Source organism: Lactuca virosa, chromosome 5 (genome assembly GCF_052849685.1).
Source record: "Lactuca virosa cultivar CGN04683 chromosome 5, Lactuca_virosa_CGN04683_v6, whole genome shotgun sequence".
In the NCBI taxonomy this organism is placed as follows: domain Eukaryota; kingdom Viridiplantae; phylum Streptophyta; class Magnoliopsida; order Asterales; family Asteraceae; genus Lactuca; species Lactuca virosa.
The window spans coordinates 80,824,384-80,845,492 of record NC_136430.1 but is presented as its reverse complement, the minus strand read 5'-3'; positions in this window follow the sequence as shown (position 1 = coordinate 80,845,492).

Genomic DNA, 21,109 nt, shown 5'->3' with positions numbered 1-21,109 from the left:
ATGATGATTATATCCTTACCAGCATAACACTTATGCTCCCACTAGCTTTGACATGTATTCAGAAATCTGCTAAACTTCTAGAAAACAATACTTATTGATTTCCAAAGATCATATTTCTAATACGATACTCTTCGATAATCTTTTATCTAATCTTATAGAAAACAACTCATACACCTTTCCTTAGATAGCTCACATGTGTGTCTAAACAATTCTAGAACTTATAGCAATAAGTCTCGAATGTTCAAACTAATTGCCAAATATCACAATTTGCACTATGAAGAGGGATGTCGTAGTCATAATCGAATTTGAGAATGCAATTTACATAGTCTCTATCTCATTAAAATCTTCCTAGTGAAAGCATTTCCTCACAATCATTTTCATGAAGGAGAGAAACCTTATGACACTTAGATTGTATGGTGTATGTGTTCCTATCCATCTGAATTTGTCATAACCATAATCATAAGATAATGTTTGTGACAAATCCAAACTCTTATGGATAGAACTTGTTCATTCTTTATTTCTTGCCATCAAGGGTCCCACCATTGCTTCCAAGTCTTTGAGAAGCTCGCCCCTACCTATCAATGTACTTTCCTTTGATCAAGATGCCTTGCCTCTATGCAATCAATTGAGAACTCATAGAACTCATATGCATAGTTGACTTAAACTGGAATGGCACAGAAACAAAAAATGTGTCAACACGATAGGTTACAAACCTCAAGTTGTGTGCTAGTGTTTAACAATAGGTTTACCCTTGATTAGTTCTTGAAACTTTTCAATATCATTTAGACTCCCACTGACCTCTTGACATATAAGATTCTCTTGTCAAGAAACATTTCTTGACAAACAAATATTCAAGAGTTAGTGTAAGTCCTTATCAAGGAAAATACTACACACAATTGGTCTTAGTTGGTCTTTGTCTTATCCAAGACATCACAACTTACCAATTTCAAACGTGCAAGAGCAAGAAATTTTTTTCCTACTTCACATTTGATGAGTGTGTTAAACTTTCTTAAGATGATGTCACTCAAATCACAATTTTGGAGTACGACTCTAAAACTTGATTCTGGAACGAAGTATGATTCATTTTTTGATTTAACCATTTCAACAATTCCCGATTCCTCTTCTTAGCCATACTAGTGTACTAAGGTGTCCTTAGAGGATCAATTGTGATACGTTTTCAAAATCACTAAGTTAATCATAAAAAAGATACTTAAGTACTCTCCCATATTTTCAGATTGGAGAAACATTTATCTTTCTGCCTAATTGATTCTTCTTATTCGTTCTGCTATTCATTGAAACTTTTTCCAATGATTCAGAATCATACTTAATCTTTTAAGTATACTCACATTTACTAATCCTTTAGCAAATCATGACGAACATTTTATCGTTCTTTGTGGTGGACTTAACCAATGCACAACATTGTGTACCGGATCTCCTAGTCCTTCACTTGACTCACATACTTATGTGAACAAGGAATTAGTCTTAATTTCCCAAATACGAAGGTTCTCATTCATCACATAATACTAGTTGCATGATTCCAAGTTTCTGTCCAATTGAAACTTGGGCGATGAGAATCTTTCCTTATTTGGTAAATTTCTGACATTACCACAAATAACATAACTAAGAATCAAATTCATTCACAATATTGCTAACAATAGAAACATTCAAACACCAATTTTCATAAAATCCATCGCAAGGAAACATAAATAAGACAAAATCAAAATTTATTTTATTGTGGAAAAATCTTGTCCTAACAATGCGATTTCAAATGAAAACTATGTAAATATTATTTAGCAATCTGTCCTAACTCTAAAGTAGCAGCTCAAAAAATCCGATCTTTGAATCATGCAATCGAAATCCATTTCTTCATGACCAGATTCAGCTCACTTCTTTCTTTTAAGCTTCCTTTTTCTTTGATCCTACAAAACACCAAATGTAATCTTATCACATCATGTATTAAGAATCTAAAAAGGAACTTAATAGAGTTAGATAGTGGATTTCACCTAGAGTAGAGTCATACATCTTGACTCTCCCATCTCTTAGATCTCTCAGGTAGTCAGGGCAGCTTCACAACCAATTCCCTTTCTCTTGGCAGTAGAAACACACATATTCTTTGGGAATGGCACAATGGACTATCTCAGACTTAACCTTCCTCTTGCGTAGAGAAAACTTTTCTGGACTTCCAATGTTTCCATTGTCCATAGAAGGTTGGGACATTGATTTGCCAGAAAAATTTGCTTGACCAGTCCGCTAAATCATGTCTGATTCAGCAGCAACAAGAAAATAAGTCAAATCAATGAGGGTCACGTCTCGGTCCATCATATAGTACTCTCTAATGAACTCACTATATGAGTCAGGAAGTGATTGAAGAACCAAGTCAACAACCAGCTTCCTAGAGACTTCGACACCCAACATCCCCAATCTGTCAATATGCAACTTCATATCGAAGACATGAGCATATACAGACTTTCCATCTTCGTGTTTGTTTGCCAATAGGGCTTGAGTGACCTTGAACTTTTCAAGTCTTCGAACATGTGGGTTAGGGAGAATTATTGGAGGAGGTGGAGGAAGTGAAGCATGATTTCCATTTCCACAATCTAATCGTGGAACATCATCTTCATGCAGAAAACCTTTTCCAAAGGATTCAGGAAGACCATAGTTGTTAGATTTTGACATCTACAAAACGGGAGAAATTCAAGTTAGTTGATTGAGTCCTTAATAAAACACACAAATGAGATATTAAGGCTAGGACCCAACACAATATTCTACAATTTGGAAGAGGGATGACGTAATCCAAATTGTAGAACATTTGAAGGTAGGTAAATGACGATTTACCAATTTCCACCATGAAAAACGAAAATTGAAGGTTTAATAGATCCTTTGAGATTCATTGAACTTTTCAATGGCATGTTTAATCTCGATTATGCCCTTCATTTGTGACTGGGACGCCGAGGATCACAAATAAGGTGTGAATAACCATGCGAATGTACGTGGTGCCCTCAATGTTACAGTCACCTAATCGACGTGCCGGTTAACCACACACGCTTCATCGATCTATGACAAACATCGAGTCACCCTTTGCCACCAATGCCAATCCCAACTTAGTGCGCCGGTTAACCCACACGCTCCACTAATTGTCTCGGCAAGGGTACAAAGTATAATTCCATGGAATTGCATCAAATTCACTTTTTCCTAAAGTAACTAAGATTTGGGAATTTATAAAAGTGTTTAGTTACTTCGTATTTCATTATACTTATAATGGAAGGTTGTGTCCTATCCTACCCGTTCGGCTAACGACCCTCCACTAGTCAAGAGTGCGGTGGGTAAGAGTGGATACCCATTTAATCGCCATTTTATAGGCAATTTCCTTAAATACCCCTTAGAGACCAACTTCGTGAATGAGGCCTACTAACGGTAAGACTGATTCTTTACTCATACATATATAATATTAGACCTTTAACTTCATATATAGTATAAGGGTGTATTTTACACTTTTAAAATACTAGGTGGTCTAATTTAATAAGTTATAGTTTTAATTTAATTAAATATAAACCAAATCATTATGGATTTATTAACTCTATTTTAATTATACACTTAATTAACTTAATAAAACCATAATGGTGTAATTTGAACTTTTCAAAACTAGGGTTTCAGAATTTAATATTTCAAAATTAAACTTTTAATCAAAATATTCAAATTCCAAAACTTGAGGGCAAGTTTTGAAACTTTTCAAAACTATCTAGATCAAATTACAAATAATTAAAATTAATCAAATAATTGGTAATTATCTAAATTTGACCTAATTTAATTTTCCACAAGATAATCAAAATTACAAATAATCAAATCTTTATCTTATAAAACAAGTTATTATCTTAATTTTGACAATTATCTTTTATTTTGGTAAGTATAATCACACCAAATCAATAAAATCGGATTTTATTAATAAAAAACGTTTTTGGTAATTATCCCACAACAAAATAGCTCAAAAACCCGAAAAATCTGGCATCTGATACTCCGACTCGTCGAGCCAACATTGGACTCGTCGAGTTGCCTATGGACTCGGCGAGTTCACATATGGACTCGGCGAGTTCAACCTCCAGATCCAAAAAATTTCGATTTCCAGCTTTGAATAATCATGTAAAGCATCAAATACATCAAACAAACAGCCTAGGCTCTGATACCACTGATGTGTTTTGAGCACTACATCAATCCTATGGTGTACATGCAAACCCTCAAGTTTTGGATCTAGTTTGTCTAATATACATGCAATAATCATCCAAAGCTCATAAACCCTAAATCTAGCATATAATAAACGATATCAACATAAGAATAGGGTTTAGATCTAACCTTGATTGTTATATAGCAATAACAATCTCAAAACCTTTTTGATCTTGACTTCTGAAAGCTTAGTGCCTCAAATGTTGCACCTATAATGGAGTCACAAACACCACTAGCAATAAGGATGAAGAAGAAGGAGAAGGAGGAGGCACAAAAACGTTCTAGGGTTCTCTCAAAGAGTTGGACACGTTTTTGGAGGCCTAAGGGCTTCTTTTATACTTAGGCTATTAGGGTTTTCAACCAGGAAACCCTAATCTGACTGCTTAGGCCCTAAGCAGCCCATGAACTCCCTCCTTAGAGGCCTTGGACGAATTCCAATGGGTTTCCCCATAGATTTCGTCCACTCCAACTTCTATGGAGTCCATTAGCCTAATTTATGCAGTTATCTTATAATTACAGTATCAGTCCCCTTTATTTAATTAATCTCTTTTAGCCACAAAATTAATTCTTATTAATTTTTGACTAATATTAATTAAACAATATGATTTCTCTTTTAATATATTATTCATATAATATATTAATAAATCATAAGTAATCCTCTTTCTCTTTAGTTCATCCTACAAGTTGCTATGGTGAAGGCAACCCAAAAGGACCATGCTTACAATCGGGTCAAGTACATACCAAAATAGTTTTGGGCTTAGACACCTAATCCAACACTTACAACACTTTCGCTCTAACACAATCGCAGTCCGATACCTTACCCTCAATCTATCAATCCAAATACCCTCAGAGTCTATCACACACTCGACTAAACACCCGAACTGAACTCAATTCATGACTGGAACCCCAAACTGATTCCCCAAATTCTGCTATCAAGCACCGAGAAGACTCGATACACATGCTGGGGAGTTTTACCGAACTCCCAACTCACAGAACCCTCAAACCAAACAGCCACTTGGGCCGCCTTTCTTCCTGACAAGGATGCGAAACTTATCCCAATTTCAAAACCACTCCCGCTTCCGAATCCCGGGATGATTCTCCCCCACTTAGATTCGACTAAGTCTTCACAATACATGAAAATTGGAGAATTCCCAATCTTTCTCCCTTTCCAACGATCAATCCGATAACAACCAACTCTTACCAACTTGTGCTCCATTACTGGCCAATCCCAAATGATCACACACTTCTAAGAACCAGACGAACACTTCCTGAATCCCAGTGAAACCGAAAATCACTAATGCTTGAATGATCCCACATTCAAATCTTGAAGACCAAAATATAGATAATCCAACTAATACCTCAGCAACGAGATACTTCCTTTGGCGCTTTCATCCGCCAATCAATAACGGTTACTAAAACCACTGAATCTTGAAAATGCCGAATAACCATCCTGTGGGACCCTGTTCGCAGACCTCCCACATAATACCCCTTTTTCCAAAGGTGTTCCAAACAAGTTTCCTGCTCAAACGTTCACAGCTGAACTGCAGTAGCTAACGCAACCTCTGCCGTAAGCCGGGCTACAAAATATTCCCAAGGTATAGTCTACAATCCCAACATTACGATAGGTCGCATAATCAATCCTTACCACCTGATACAAGAGATCCAAGGCGAACCGGACCTCACAAAATACTTATGCCACCTCGACCCACCTGCGCTCACCGGTGCTGAAATAATGTCGCCAATCCCTGCAACCAACTGACCCTGAGCTGAAATACAACCTGATCTTGGTGTCACAAGCCTGCTTACTCCTTCGAGCTCGAAAACTGAAAGGGGACAATCCTTGCCCTATAAAACTACAACCCAATCCATGAATTAACCACTCCACTTCCAGCTGCCAAAACCCCAGCTGAACATAATCATCACTCTTTTCCAGAGTCCCCGCGACTCACATTCCGACCTCGAGCAGAATCCCCAGAGCCTTAAATCCATACACTCCTGTGATAGCCACTCCCGCTCAGCCCGCGGAAAAATAATGAGTACAGAATACCTCCCTGATCTCAAGTAACTGCAGCCCTCCGCTCATCAGAATATGTCCCAGTACTGGAAAGCTCGACCAACTCCTCCCCTTGCCGTCATTACAGCTGCTAAAACTGCCGCGGCAACCGTCTCGGAAATGACTGCATAGCGCTCGTCGAAATACTCAACCATGGCGGTCTTAATAGACCCAACATCTCCAGAAACTGCCCCCGGACAATCTTGATCACCTCCTCCCAGATGATCTCACTAACACGATCCCCTGAAAATGTTGGCCTATCCTGGTTGCCCGCTCCCGATCCTGCCCTGAATCCGGTCTCAAGACGTCTCGTAACCACCATTCTGGTAAAACACCAGAAAGATCTCTGATAACCCATATAATGACAGGGGACCAACTCCCAACCCAACCGTAGGGGTTGTGACGTTCTTGCTACGCATATGGGTCCTGTGCTTTCAGTAGTACGGGCCCATACTACCTTCCACATCTACCCATATTTGTCTCAAGTATCATCATAACGCCCTAAAAATATACATAATCATAGCAAGCGCTCAATCCTCACTCCTAGAGGAATGTTAAATATCTCGTAACTGGCCTCCCGGCCTCTCTCTACCCACCCATCCATGAAACTTCCACCAACCCTGCAGCACTAGTGTATGCTAACCATACATAATGTTGGACCCTATAGACTTTCGAATATCTGATCCTACCCTAAGCCCTAAACATTAAGAACATAACATAAGGACAAATCAAACATTCTCGGGCTATAAGATCTTAATTATGTACAACCGCGATACATACACAAGTAACTACAGTAATGATATCAATCTCATATAAAGGAAAACCCTAGGCTAGCAGACATCATGTAATCAGGCAATTCTATCATGCAATTCCTGAAGATCCGTAGCCTAGTACTAGCATGTTGTTCTATCATATCACATAATCAAATAACCGTATGGTATTTTTGAAGGATTTTGAGCATTCTAACACTCCTAAGGTGTACATGCAACCCTAGAAACCTTGGATCTATGTTTTACTATGATACATGCAAAATTGATTTTCCAAGGTTCTTAACCTATCTAGCATAGCATGGGGAACTTGTAAACATAAATGCTAGAAGAAGAACATACCTTTTGTAGTTTGGATTCCTTGAGAACCTTGTGAGCCTAGCACCTCAAGTGCGATGCCTTAAATTTCTCACACAACACTACAACACTTGGAATAACCTTGAGAGAAGTTTCACTAAACCTCAAAATCGGATTGCCCTCTATCTTGTACAAGTAGTAGTCCTGATTTTGCTAGACTAGGGGTCTTTATATAGTTGTGACACAAGTAGGGTTACACCATGTAAACCCTAATTGTCATGGCTTTCCATATTCCATGATCCATGGGTTTGTAACCTCCATGGACTATCCATGGAGCACCTTATGGGTTTTAACCCAATCCATACAAACCATGGATCATTAGCCCACTATACAAGAATAAATGATTTATATAATCACCCCATATATTTAATTAGTCTCTTTTTGATCACTTAATTAATTCCAAATTAATTCTTTGATCAATACTAATTAAATAATATTATTAATATATTAGAACTTATAATATATTAATATACCTTAAGTGTCCTTTCTCTCATTTTGGTCTATCCAAGTATTGCAATACCATGCAACCCAAACGGACCATGCTAACCGGGTCAAGTACATACCAGAAATAGTTATGGACTTAGACACCTTATCCAACAGTCTCCCACTTGGATAAGTCTAATAACTATAACTGCAAGTATGACTTCAGGAACCGATCACCAATCGTAGCTCTTTCAAAGTCTCGTGGAACCGAGATGATGATGATACGCCATTTAAGATAAGTGATCATATAATCCTCTGTTCTAGATATCATCCGGACAAATACATGGAACAATGTCTTACTTATTGTCCAGCAGTTTGTTTCTCGATTTCCGATTTGTTTGACATAGAACTTAATTGAACACATCAACTTAGTTCTGACCGGGCCCGGTACATGGGTCAACACAAAATCATCGAGGGGCCCAGATATCGCTTCTAATCCAAGAAGGAACAAATAAACTTCGACTCATATGCTTTTTCTACTACTTGTTGAATCATACACAAAGGCACGTTTTATAACATCGAGTTACCAATGTGTTTTCGTACAATCAATGTATAACCAAATCATAGGCAACAAGTCATATCTCTAGGTTTGAAGACTTATATGATATTACCGTCTCGCGATCACTCAAGATAAATTCCATGAAGTGATACCAGCGAGCGTGGGTTGAATCCAGTACTCAGAACTTATGAGCACTCATGAGTGTTGTAGCAACACTTTGCTATGTCCAGTACCTTGGACATCTACAAGCCAACTCATGACAGTCTTGATTCATATCTACTTCCTACATATGACCGACTGTGGAGAATTTGAATAATATGAAATAACAAAACATAATTATTCTGGAAGTCAAAACATGCAAAATGAAACGATAGTAAACGATTGACAAAAGATAGCAACACTTTACTCATAAATAAACAACAACTTTTATTCATCATCAAATGTCAATTACACTTTACACATTTCAAAGCTATCTAACTACTAAAACTAATATCATCCTTCAGCCCTATGCGCCTCGCATGCTGGAGATGCTTAACCCTACTCAGTCCCTTCGTGAGGGGATCTGCTGGGTTCTCATCCGATGATACCCTCTTTGCCACGAGGAGTCCTTCTTCTATTCGACGTCTGATGAAATGGTATTTTTTGTCGATGTGTCTGGATCTCCCGTGATCCCTTGGTTCCTTGGCTAAGGCAACTGCACTTTCACTATCACAGAAAATCTCCATAGGCTCCTTTATAGCTGGTACAACCCCAAGGTCTCAAATGAAGTTCTTTAGCCATATAGCCTCCTTTGCTGCCTCGCTTGCCCTTATATACTCTGATTCGCAAGTTGAATCAGCCACTATCTCCTATTTGGAACTTTTCCAAGAAATTGCTCCTCCGTTTAAGGTAAAGACCCAGCCTGACTGAGAGCGGAAATTATCCCTATCAGTCTGGAAGCTAGCATCACTATACCCTAATACTCTCAATTCATCACTCCCACCGAGGGTAAGGACCCAGTCCTTAGTCCTCCTCAGGTACTTGAGAATGTTCTTTACCGCAGTCCAGTGAGCCTTGCCAGGGTTCCTGATAGTTTCATTTTTATTACTTCTTTTCATAGTTTATTTTTAGTCAAAACCATCTCATTTTAGTTAATCTTCATGCATATTTTCTCTTTTTGTTATTTTTCTCCTTTACTGGGTGCTTTCCAGTCTTTCGAGCTTAATTGCAGGATTTATCGAAGACTTTTTATTATTGGAGGTGTGGAAGGAGTGTGGGACTGCTGGAGACTTGCAATTTGTTCATTGAATTGAAGTGGTGCAACTGGGCTTGGTGTCAACATAAACAAGAAAGCGCGTCAGACTTAAATTTCGGGCGGGACGACGAGAATTCGAGCTATAGAAGATTAAAGGAGCATCTTGGAAGAGCTTTGGAATGGCACAATTGGGCTATCAAGAACTTGCACAAATGGGTTGGAGCATAAATTAGAAGATTGGGTCGGATGGTATTTGAAATGGGCCAAAGCATGCATTCAGCGTGACGCACGCGGTCCGCGTGAAGAGTGGAGAATTGAACCCGGGTTTTGACTTGTTGACCCTATTTGTGGAAGGTTGGTGGGTAGCTTTTGGGACCCTTTTTGAATCCGAAAATGAGGCCCTTTTTGCTGGAGATTGGAAGCATTATACACATCTATCACTTGAAGAACAGCTCACTTTTCTCTCAAGAAGGTTTTGGAAGACTTGAAGATTTTTGAAGACTAGTGTAATTTCTTTCCATCTTGCACTTAGAACAATGTTTGGTATTTCTAAACTACCTTGTATTTCTTTTATTTTGGCCATGCTTGGCTAAATTCTCATTTGGTTGATTAGGGTTTAATCCCATGGATGATTGGTTGTTTTGAAGACTATTATTACCTTGTGTTTGAAGTTTATGGAAATGTTTTCTAGTTACACATCTTGTTATGTTTGTTTATCTTTGATTATGAGCTTGGATGAATAAACATATATTTTTGTTGACCAATTTCTTGGTTAAGTAATGGACTTTGAGATTGGTAAGCAACAAATGGTTTCTATGTTTGTTTTCATTTCATTTAAATCATGGGAATGTTTCCTCCATAATGATAATGTAAGCATTTGATTATCTTATGGATTTGGTAACTCTTAGAACTCAAAGCTAATTGATTTTCATAAGATTATATGCTTCATTGATTTTGTGACTTTAATTAAGGGAATGTGTTAGAGCTCCTCTAGCCATTTTAATATCTAAGAAGAGTTGTGGTAATTTGTGCTTATGAATTGCTATAGCCAAGTTAAACCAATTCACAAGTGTTGTTCCTTTTAGTCTAATGATAAGTCAACTATTTCATCCATGTGGTGTATCCCAAAATCAACCAATTTCACTTCATTGATTTTAATCAAATCTTTTATTTGTCTATTTGTCATATTTACATGCTAGCTAGTTTTAGTTTTGTCAAACGATCCCAAAGAATTAAACCCCCTCCATTTTACTTTCACTTTTGTTTTACAAGTACTTTTGCAAAGAGATTTTCCATAGAGTTATAAATTGAACCAATCTCCGTGGATCGACCCCTTTACCACTATACACTATTTTAGTGTAAAAGATTTAGGGTTATTTATTTTTGTTGGCCTCGACAACCACCAGTTCCCCTGATATCTGCTGACCATGCTCAACGCAAAGGTCACATCAGGACGAGTACAAGTCATAACATACATAATCGAGCCTACAGCGAAAGCATAAGGTACTCGACTCATCTCAGCTATCTCAGCCTTTGTACTCGGGCTCTGAGTCTTACTCAGTCTGGCGTTACTCTGGATCAGTAACTCTCCTTTCTTGGAATTTTGCATGCTGAACCTATTCAACACCTTATCCAAGTAGGTACTCTGACATGTCCAAGACGACAATGCCATAATGATGCTTTATCCAAACTAGTGGAAGAATCGATACACAACACATTATTTCCTAGGTTATCTACAACCGACACAGTTTCATACACACCATCACAAGGTAATGCTTTAAAATAAAGAACATTATTAAAGAAAGCATTAATACCACCACTTTCATTATCAAACGAAAAGGTAAAACCTTGTTTGTACAAACCATGAAAGGAAATAATATTTCTTGCCATTTCAGGCGAATAACAACATTTATTCAAATCTAATGTTAACCCACTACTTAGAAACAAAGAATAAACTCCAATCTTGGTGACAGGTGAAAAGCCAAACTCTTTGGCTTTCCCATCGAAACAAAGATTCCATCTGCAAGGTGCTTGTTTCAATCCATAGATGGATTTCTCAAGCTTACACACTCTATTAGGGTACTCTGCGCTGACAAAACCCTCTGGCTGACTCATGTAAACATCCTCAGCCAGCTTTCCATTAAGGAAAGTGGTTTTGACATCCATTTGCCATATTTCATAGTCATGAAATGCAGCAATGGCTAGCATAACCCTAATATACTTAATCTTTGCTACTGGTGAAAAGGTCTCATCATAATCAACTCCCGGAGTTTTGAGAAAAGCCCTTTGCAACTAATCGCGCCTTATAAATGTGTACATTACCATCCATGTCGGTCTTCTTCTTGAAGATCCATTTGCACCCGACTGTCTTACGACCTGGTACATTGTCAACCAAGTTCCAAACTTGATTGTCATACATGGATTGTATCTCGCTGTCCATAGCCTCTTTCCATTTAGCAGCCTCATGACCTGCCATGGCTTCCGTGTAGCTGTTAGGTTCATCCAGACTCACCAGTGTGCTATCACTGATAAGTGTATCACCTTCCGCAGTAATATGGAAACCATAGTAATGCTCAGGTTCATTCCTAACTCTTGTGGAACACCTCAAAGGTACAGACTCTTCTGTCGGATCAATAGGAGTTTCCTCCTCAGGTTGATTGCTAGGGTTTGAGGTTCCTTCACCACTTGACTCTTGAATTTCTTCAAGGTCAATTTGCCTCCCACTGTTTCCTTGGCTCATGAATTCTCTCTCTCGAAAGACTCCTCTCCTTGCTACAAAGACCACATTATCACTAGGTCTGTAGAAGAGGTAACCAAAGGATCTTTGTGGGTAGCCGATGAAAATACACCTCTCACTTCGAGGTTCGAGCTTATCGTGAGACTCACGCCTCACAGAAGCCTCGCAACCCCGAATCTTGATGTGGTCTAGATTGGGAACTTTTCTGGTCCACATCTCATGAGGTGTTTTGGCAACCTTCTTTGTAGGGACTAGATTAAGGATATGGGCGGCAGTCTCTAACGCATACCCCCAGAATGAGATTGGTAGCGAAGATCGACTCATCATGGAACGAACCATATCCAACAAGGTTCGATTGCGCCTCTCAGCCACACCATTAAGCTGTGGTGTCCTGGGAGGTGTCAATTGTGAGATAATCCCACTTTCCTTAAGATAGTCAAGGAACTTTGTACTAAGATACTCACCACCTCGATCGGATCGAAGCATCTTAATATTCATGCCCAACTGATTCTCCACTTCCTGTTTGAACTCTTTGAATCTTTCAAAGGTCTCTTACTTATGCTTGATTAAGTAGACATATCCATATATACTAAAATCATCAGTAAAAGTCACATAGAAGCGGTTAGCATCTCTTGTGGCGGTTCTGAAGGGTCCACACACATCGGTATGTATGAGGTCCAACAAACCCTCACCCCTAGCACAAGTACCAGTAAAGGGTGACTTTGTCATTTTCCCAAGCAATCAAGATTCACAACTATCATCTGATTTTAGGTCAAATGACTCCAAGACTCCATCCTTTTGGAGTTGGCCTATGCGTTTCTTGCTTACATGTCCAAGACGACAATGCCATAATGATGCTTTATCCAAACTAGTGGAAGAATCGATACACAACACATTATTTCCTAGGTTATCTACAACCGACACAGTTTCATACACACCATCACAAGGTAATGCTTTAAAATAAAGAACATTATTAAAGAAAGCATTAATACCACCACTTTCATTATCAAACGAAAAGGTAAAACCTTGTTTGTACAAACCATGAAAGGAAATAATATTTCTTGCCATTTCAGGCGAATAACAACATTTATTCAAATCTAATGTTAACCCACTACTTAGCAACAAAGAATAAACTCCAATCTTGGTGACAGGTGTAACTTTCCTATTTCCCATGATCAAGTTTATCTTCCCATGCTCCACATTCTCACTTCTTCTTAGTCCCTGCAAATCATAACATATGTGAATACCACAACCTGTATCAAGGACCCAAGAATTAGAATAGGGTGAGTTATTAGACAATATAGTGTATATACCTGCATGGTTGGGTTTTACTTTCCCATCCTTAACATCTTGCTGGTACTTTGGGCAGTTTCACTTCCAGTGCGACTTTTGATTGCAATAGAAGCATTCAGCCTCTATAGGATTAGCAGAAGGAGTGACGAAACCTTTCTTGGTTCCACTTGAAGAGGAGCCATCAAGGGAATTTCCCTTGGTGCCCTTCGAAGGGCTCTTCCTCTTCTTTCCTTTGCCTTGCTTGATTGCCAAGACAGGGGCCGCGGTAGGAGTAGGAGTAGTAACAACCGACTTACCTTTAAGACCACTTTCCGCGGTCTTCAAAAGTCAATGAAGTTTGCTGAGTGTAACTTCCTCCTTGTTCATGTCGTATAGCATGCAGAATTGATCATAACACGAAGGTAAAGAGTGCAAAATGATATCAATTGCCAACTCCTCTGGGAAGTTCACATTCAGTTTCAGCAAACGGTCCACATACCTTTGCATTTTCTGCATGTGGCCCGTGATGGGTTCACCATCCTTCATTCGGGTTGTTATCATGGAGGAGATGATTTCATATCGCTCTTGACGAGCACTCTGATGGTAGCGGTCCATCAAATCCTGGTGCATCTCAAAAGGATAGTAGTCCTCATAGGACTTTTGGAGCTCGACTGTCATAGTGGCCAACATGATACATGCCACTTTGGTATCATCTCTTTCATGTGCCTGATATTCAGCGATCTCCTCAGGAGTAGCAGACGACTCAAGTTCTTTAAGCTCCTTGTCGAGGACATATTCTTTGTCCTCATACCGAGTGACCATCCTGATGTTCCTGATCCAATCCATAAAGTTGGATCCATCAAAGATGACTCTCCCATAAAGGTTCATGAGAGAAAAGGAGCCGGTAGGGTTTGAGCCAAAAGCAGCATTGTTGGAAGACATCTGAAAAGAAGAAAAGACAAGTTTAGATTAGATATAAAGATAGTCCTTAATAAGACACCCAAATGTAATATTAAGGCTAGGATCCAACACAATATTTTATAACTTAGAAGAAGGATGCCGTAATCCAAGCTATAAAATATTTGAAGGTAGGTGAATGACGATTCACCAATTTCCACAGTGAAAAACGAAATAGATTATTAGGTTTTAATCTAGGTTTTGAAACTCCTAGATTCTTTGAGATTCATTGAACTTTTCAATGGCATGTTTAAATCTCGAGTGTGCCCTTCAGGTTTTGGGTCTGGGATGCCGAGGATCACAAAACAAGGTGTGAAGTAACCATGCAAATTACTTGGTACCCTTAATATTTACCCCTCAATCGATGTGTCGGTTAACCACACGCGCTCCATCGATACTATGATAAACATTAAGTTACCCTTTGCCTACCTTGTTAAGTCCAGGTTAGTGTGCCGGTTAACCACACACGCTCCACTAACGACTTAATCAAAGTGCAAAGTGTAATTTCATGGGTTAGCACCTTATTCACATTTTCCTAAAGTAACTAAGATTGGGAATTTATAAAAACAGTTAGTTACTTTATTTTTCATCATACTTTTAATGAGGATTTAAAGTCCTTGTCCTACCCGTTCGGCTAACGTCCCTCCACCAGTCAAGGAAGCGGTGGATGAGAGTGGACACCCATTAAGTTGCCATTTTATAGGCAACAACCTTATACCCTCCTTATAGACCGGCTTCGTGAATGAGGCCTACTAACGGTAAAACGACTTGTTCTCATATATATATATATATATATATATATATATATATATATATATATATATATATATATATATATATTATTAACTTATAATATTATAAAGTATAAGGGTTGAATTTTAACTTTTAAAATTATAGGGGTTGGAACTAAAGTTTTTAAAGTGACTTTACATGTTCCAAAACTTGAGGGCAAGTTTTGTAACTTTCAAAACTTTTCATCTTTCATAACTTATGAGTTAATGGATTAATAAAATGAGAGACTTTTCATTTTATGTAACCTATGTGTTTAATAATGGACTTTAAAAGAGTGACTTTTGGTAATCCATAACTTGAGGACAAATTATGAATTCCATTAAAACACATAATGATCAAGAATTAAACTAACAAGCAAGTTACAAATAATTCCTATGATCTTTTAAACTCATAAGTTCATGAATGTTCATATCAACAATTTCAAGAATCATAAATAAACCATATAACACTTGAAATTTTGATAATAGCTATTGAAAATGGATTAGCATAACCATTACACCATCTAAAACAAGTTTTATAACACCAAAACAGTTTAGGGTAATGTTTCTAGTCCATTTCCAGCAACAAAACTCGAAAATCTACATTCATGGGCTCCTACTCGTCGAGTGCACGAATCTACTCGACGAGTAGGATGAATTTGGTCATGGACTCGTCGAGTCCCCCCATGGACTCGGCGAGTTCATGCTGCAGAGTATAGAAAAACTGAGTTTTTTCACAATTTTGCATCAAGTATCAAATAAACAAGCCTAGGCTCTGTTACCACTGAAGGATTATGAGCATTCTAACACTCATAAGGTGTACATGCAACCCTAGAAACCTTGGATCTATGTTTTACTATGATACATGCAAAATTGATTTTCCAAGGTTCTTAACCTATCTAGCATAGCATGGGGAACTTGTAAACATAAATGCTAGAAGAAGAACATACCTTTTGTAGATTGGATTCCTTGAGAACCTTGTGAGCCTAGCACCTCAAGTGTGATGCCTTAAATTTCTCACACAACACTACAACACTTGGAATAACCTTGAGAGAAGTTTCACTAAACCTCAAAATCGGATTGCCCTCTATCTTGTACAAGTAGTAGTCCCGATTTTGCTAGACTAGGGGTCTTTATATAGTTGTGACACAAGTAGGGTTACACCATGTAAACCCTAATTGTCATGGCTTTCCATATTCCATGATCCATGGGTTTGTAACCTCCATGGACTATCCATGGAGCACCTTATGGGTTTTAACCCAATCCATACAAACCATGGATCATTAGCCCACTATACAAGAATAGATGATTTACATAATCACCCCATATATTTAATTAGTCTCTTTTTGATCACTTAATTAATTCCAAATTAATTCTTTGATCAATACTAATTAAATAATATTATTAATATATTAGAACTTATAATATATTAATATACCTTAAGTGTCCTTTCTCTCATTTTGGTCTATCCAAGTATTGCAATGCCATGCAACCCAAACGGACCATGCTAACCGGGTCAAGTACATACCAGAAATAGTTATGGACTTAGACACCTTATCCAACAGTCTCCCACTTGGATAAGTCTAATAACTATAACTGCAAGTATGACTTCAGGAACCGATCAGCAATCGTAGCTCTTTCAAGGTCTCACGGAAACGAGATGATGATGATACGCCATTTAAGATAAGTGATCATATAATCCTCTGTTCTAGATATCATCCGGACAAATACATGGAACAATGTCTTACTTATTGTCCAGCAGTTTGTTTCTCGATTTCCGATTTGTTTGACATAGAACTTAATTGAACACATCAACTTAGTTCTGACCGGGCCCGGTACATGGGTCAACACAAAATCATCGAGGGGCCCAGATATCGCTTCTAATCCAAGAAGGAACAAATAAACTTCGACTCATATGCTTTTTCTACTACTTGTTGAATCATACACAAAGGCACGTTTTATAACATCGAGTTACCAATGCGTTTTCGTACAATCAATGTATATCAAATCATAGGCAACAAGTCATATCTCTAGGTTTGAAGACTTATATGATATTACCGTCTCGCGATCACTCAAGATAAATTCCATGAAGTGATACCAGCGAGCGTGGGTTGAATCCAGTACTCAGAACTTATGAGCACTCATGAGTGTTGTAGCAACACTTTGCTATGTCCAGTACCTTGGACATCTACAAGCCAACTCATGACAGTCTTGATTCATATATACTTCCTACATATGACCGACTGTGGAGAATTTGAATAATATGAAATAACAAAACATAATTATTCTGGAAGTCAAAACATGCAAAATGAAACGATAGTAAACGATTGACAAAAGATAGCAACACTTTACTCATAAATAAACAACAACTTTTATTCATCATCAAATGTCAATTACACTTTACACATTTCAAAGCTATCTAACTACTAAAACTAATATCATCCTTCAGCCCTATGCGCCTCGCATGCTGGAGATGCTTAACCCTACTCAGTCCCTTCGTGAGGGGATCTGCTGGGTTCTCATCCGATGATACCCTCTTTGCCACGAGGAGTCCTTCTTCTATTCGACGTCTGATGAAATGGTATTTTCTGTCGATGTGTCTGGATCTCCCGTGATCCCTTGGTTCCTTGGCTAAGGCAACTGCACTTTCACTATCACAGAAAATCTCCATAGGCTCCTTTATAGCTGGTACAACCCCAAGGTCTCAAATGAAGTTCTTTAGCCATATAGCCTCCTTTGCTGCCTCGCTTGCCCTTATATACTCTGATTCGCAAGTTGAATCAGCCACTATCTCCTATTTGGAACTTTTCCAAGAAATTGCTCCTCCGTTTAAGGTAAAGACCCAGCCTGACTGAGAGCGGAAATTATCCCTATCAGTCTGGAAGCTAGCATCACTATACCCTAATACTCTCAATTCATCACTCCCACCGAGGGTAAGGACCCAGTCCTTAGTCCTCCTCAGGTACTTGAGAATGTTCTTTACCGCAGTCCAGTGAGCCTTGCCAGGGTTCCTGATAGTTTCATTTTTATTACTTCTTTTCATAGTTTATTTTTAGTCAAAACCATCTCATTTTAGTTAATCTTCATGCATATTTTCTCTTTTTGTTATTTTTCTCCTTTACCGGGTGTTTTCCAGTCTTTCGAGCTTAATTGCAGGATTTATCGAAGACTTTTTATTATTGGAGGTGTGGAAGGAGTGTGGGACTGCTGGAGACTTGCAATTTGTTCATTGAATTGAAGTGGTGCAACTGGGCTTGGTGTCAACATAAACAAGAAAGCGCGTCAGACTTAAATTTCGGGCGGGACGACGAGAATTCGAGCTATAGAAGATTAAAGGAGCATCTTGGAAGAGCTTTGGAATGGCACAATTGGGCTATCAAGAACTTGCACAAATGGGCTGGAGCATAAATTAGAAGATTGGGTCGGATGGTATTTGAAATAGGCCAAAGCATGCATTCAGCGTGACCCACGCGGTCCGCGTGAAGAGTGGAGAATTGAACCCGGGTTTTGACTTGTTGACCCTATTTGTGGAAGGTTGGTGGGTAGCTTTTGGGACCCTTTTTGAATCCGAAAATGAGGCCCTTTTTGCTGGAGATTGGAAGCATTATACACATCTATCACTTGAAGAACAGCTCACTTTTCTCTCAAGAAGGTTTTGGAAGACTTGAAGATTTTTGAAGACTAGTGTAATTTCTTTCCATCTTGCACTTAGAACAATGTTTGGTATTTCTAAACTACCTTGTATTTCTTTTATTTTGGCCATGCTTGGCTAAATTCTCATTTGGTTGATTAGGGTTTAATCCCATGGATGATTGGTTGTTTTGAAGACTATTATTACCTTGTGTTTGAAGTTTATGGAAATGTTTTCTAGTTACACATCTTGTTATGTTTGTTTATCTTTGATTATGAGCTTGGATGAATAAACATATATTTTTGTTGACCAATTTCTTGGTTAAGTAATGGACTTTGAGATTGGTAAGCAACAAATGGTTTCTATGTTTGTTTTCATTTCATTTAAATCATGGGAATGTTTCCTCCATAATGATAATGTAAGCATTTGATTATCTTATGGATTTGGTAACTCTTAGAACTCAAAGCTAATTGATTTTCATAAGATTATATGCTTCATTGATTTTGTGACTTTAATTAAGGGAATGTGTTAGAGCTCCTCTAGCCATTTTAATATCTAAGAAGAGTTGTGGTAATTTGTGCTTATGAATTGCTATAGCCAAGTTAAACCAATTCACAAGTGTTGTTCCTTTTAGTCTAATGATAAGTCAACTATTTCATCCATGTGGTGTATCCCAAAATCAACCAATTTCACTTCATTGATTTTAATCAAATCTTTTATTTGTCTATTTGTCATATTTACATGCTAGCTAGTTTTAGTTTTGTCAAACGATCCCAAAGAATTAAACCCCCCTCCATTTTACTTTCACTTTTGTTTTACAAGTACTTTTGCAAAGAGATTTTCCATAGAGTTATAAATTGAACCAATCTCCGTGGATCGACCCCTTTACCACTATACACTATTTTAGTGTAAAAGATTTAGGGTTATTTATTTTTGTTGGCCTCGACAACCACCAGTTCCCCTGATATCTGCTGACCATGCTCAACGCAAAGGTCACATCAGGACGAGTACAAGTCATAACATACATAATCGAGCCTACAGCGAAAGCATAAGGTACTCGACTCATCTCAGCTATCTCAGCCTCTGTACTCGGGCTCTGAGTCTTACTCAGTCTGGCGTTACTCTGGATTAGTAACTCTCCTTTCTTGGAATTTTGCATGCTGAACCTATTCAACACCTTATCCAAGTAGGTACTCTGACATGTCCAAGACGACAATGCCATAATGATGCTTTATCCAAACTAGTGGAAGAATCGATACACAACACATTATTTCCTAGGTTATCTACAACCGACACAGTTTCATACACACCATCACAAGGTAATGCTTTAAAATAAAGAACATTATTAAAGAAAGCATTAATACCACCACTTTCATTATCAAACGAAAAGGTAAAACCTTGTTTGTACAAACCATGAAAGGAAATAATATTTCTTGCCATTTCAGGCGAATAACAACATTTATTCAAATCTAATGTTAACCCACTACTTAGAAACAAAGAATAAACTCCAATCTTGGTGACAGGTGAAAAGCCAAACTCTTTGGCTTTCCCATCGAAACAAAGATTCCATCTGCAAGGTGCTTGTTTCAATCCATAGATGGATTTCTCAAGCTTACACACTCTATTAGGGTACTCTGCGCTGACAAAACCCTCTGGCTGACTTATGTAAACATCCTCAGCCAGCTTTCCATTAAGGAAAGTGGTTTTGACATCCATTTGCCATATTTCATAGTCATGAAATGCAGCAATGGCTAGCATAACCCTAATAGACTTAATCTTTGCTACTGGTGAAAAGGTCTCATCATAATCAACTCCCGGAGTTTTGAGAAAAGCCCTTTGCAACTAATCGCGCCTTATAAATGTGTACATTACCATCCATGTCGGTCTTCTTCTTGAAGATCCATTTGCACCCGACTGTCTTACGACCTGGTACATTGTCAACCAAGTTCCAAACTTGATTGTCATACATGGATTGTATCTCGCTGTCCATAGCCTCTTTCCATTTAGCAGCCTCATGACCTGCCATGGCTTCCGTGTAGCTGTTAGGTTCATCCAGACTCACCAGTGTGCTATCACTGATAAGTGTATCACCTTCCGCAGTAATATGGAAACCATAGTAATGCTCAGGTTC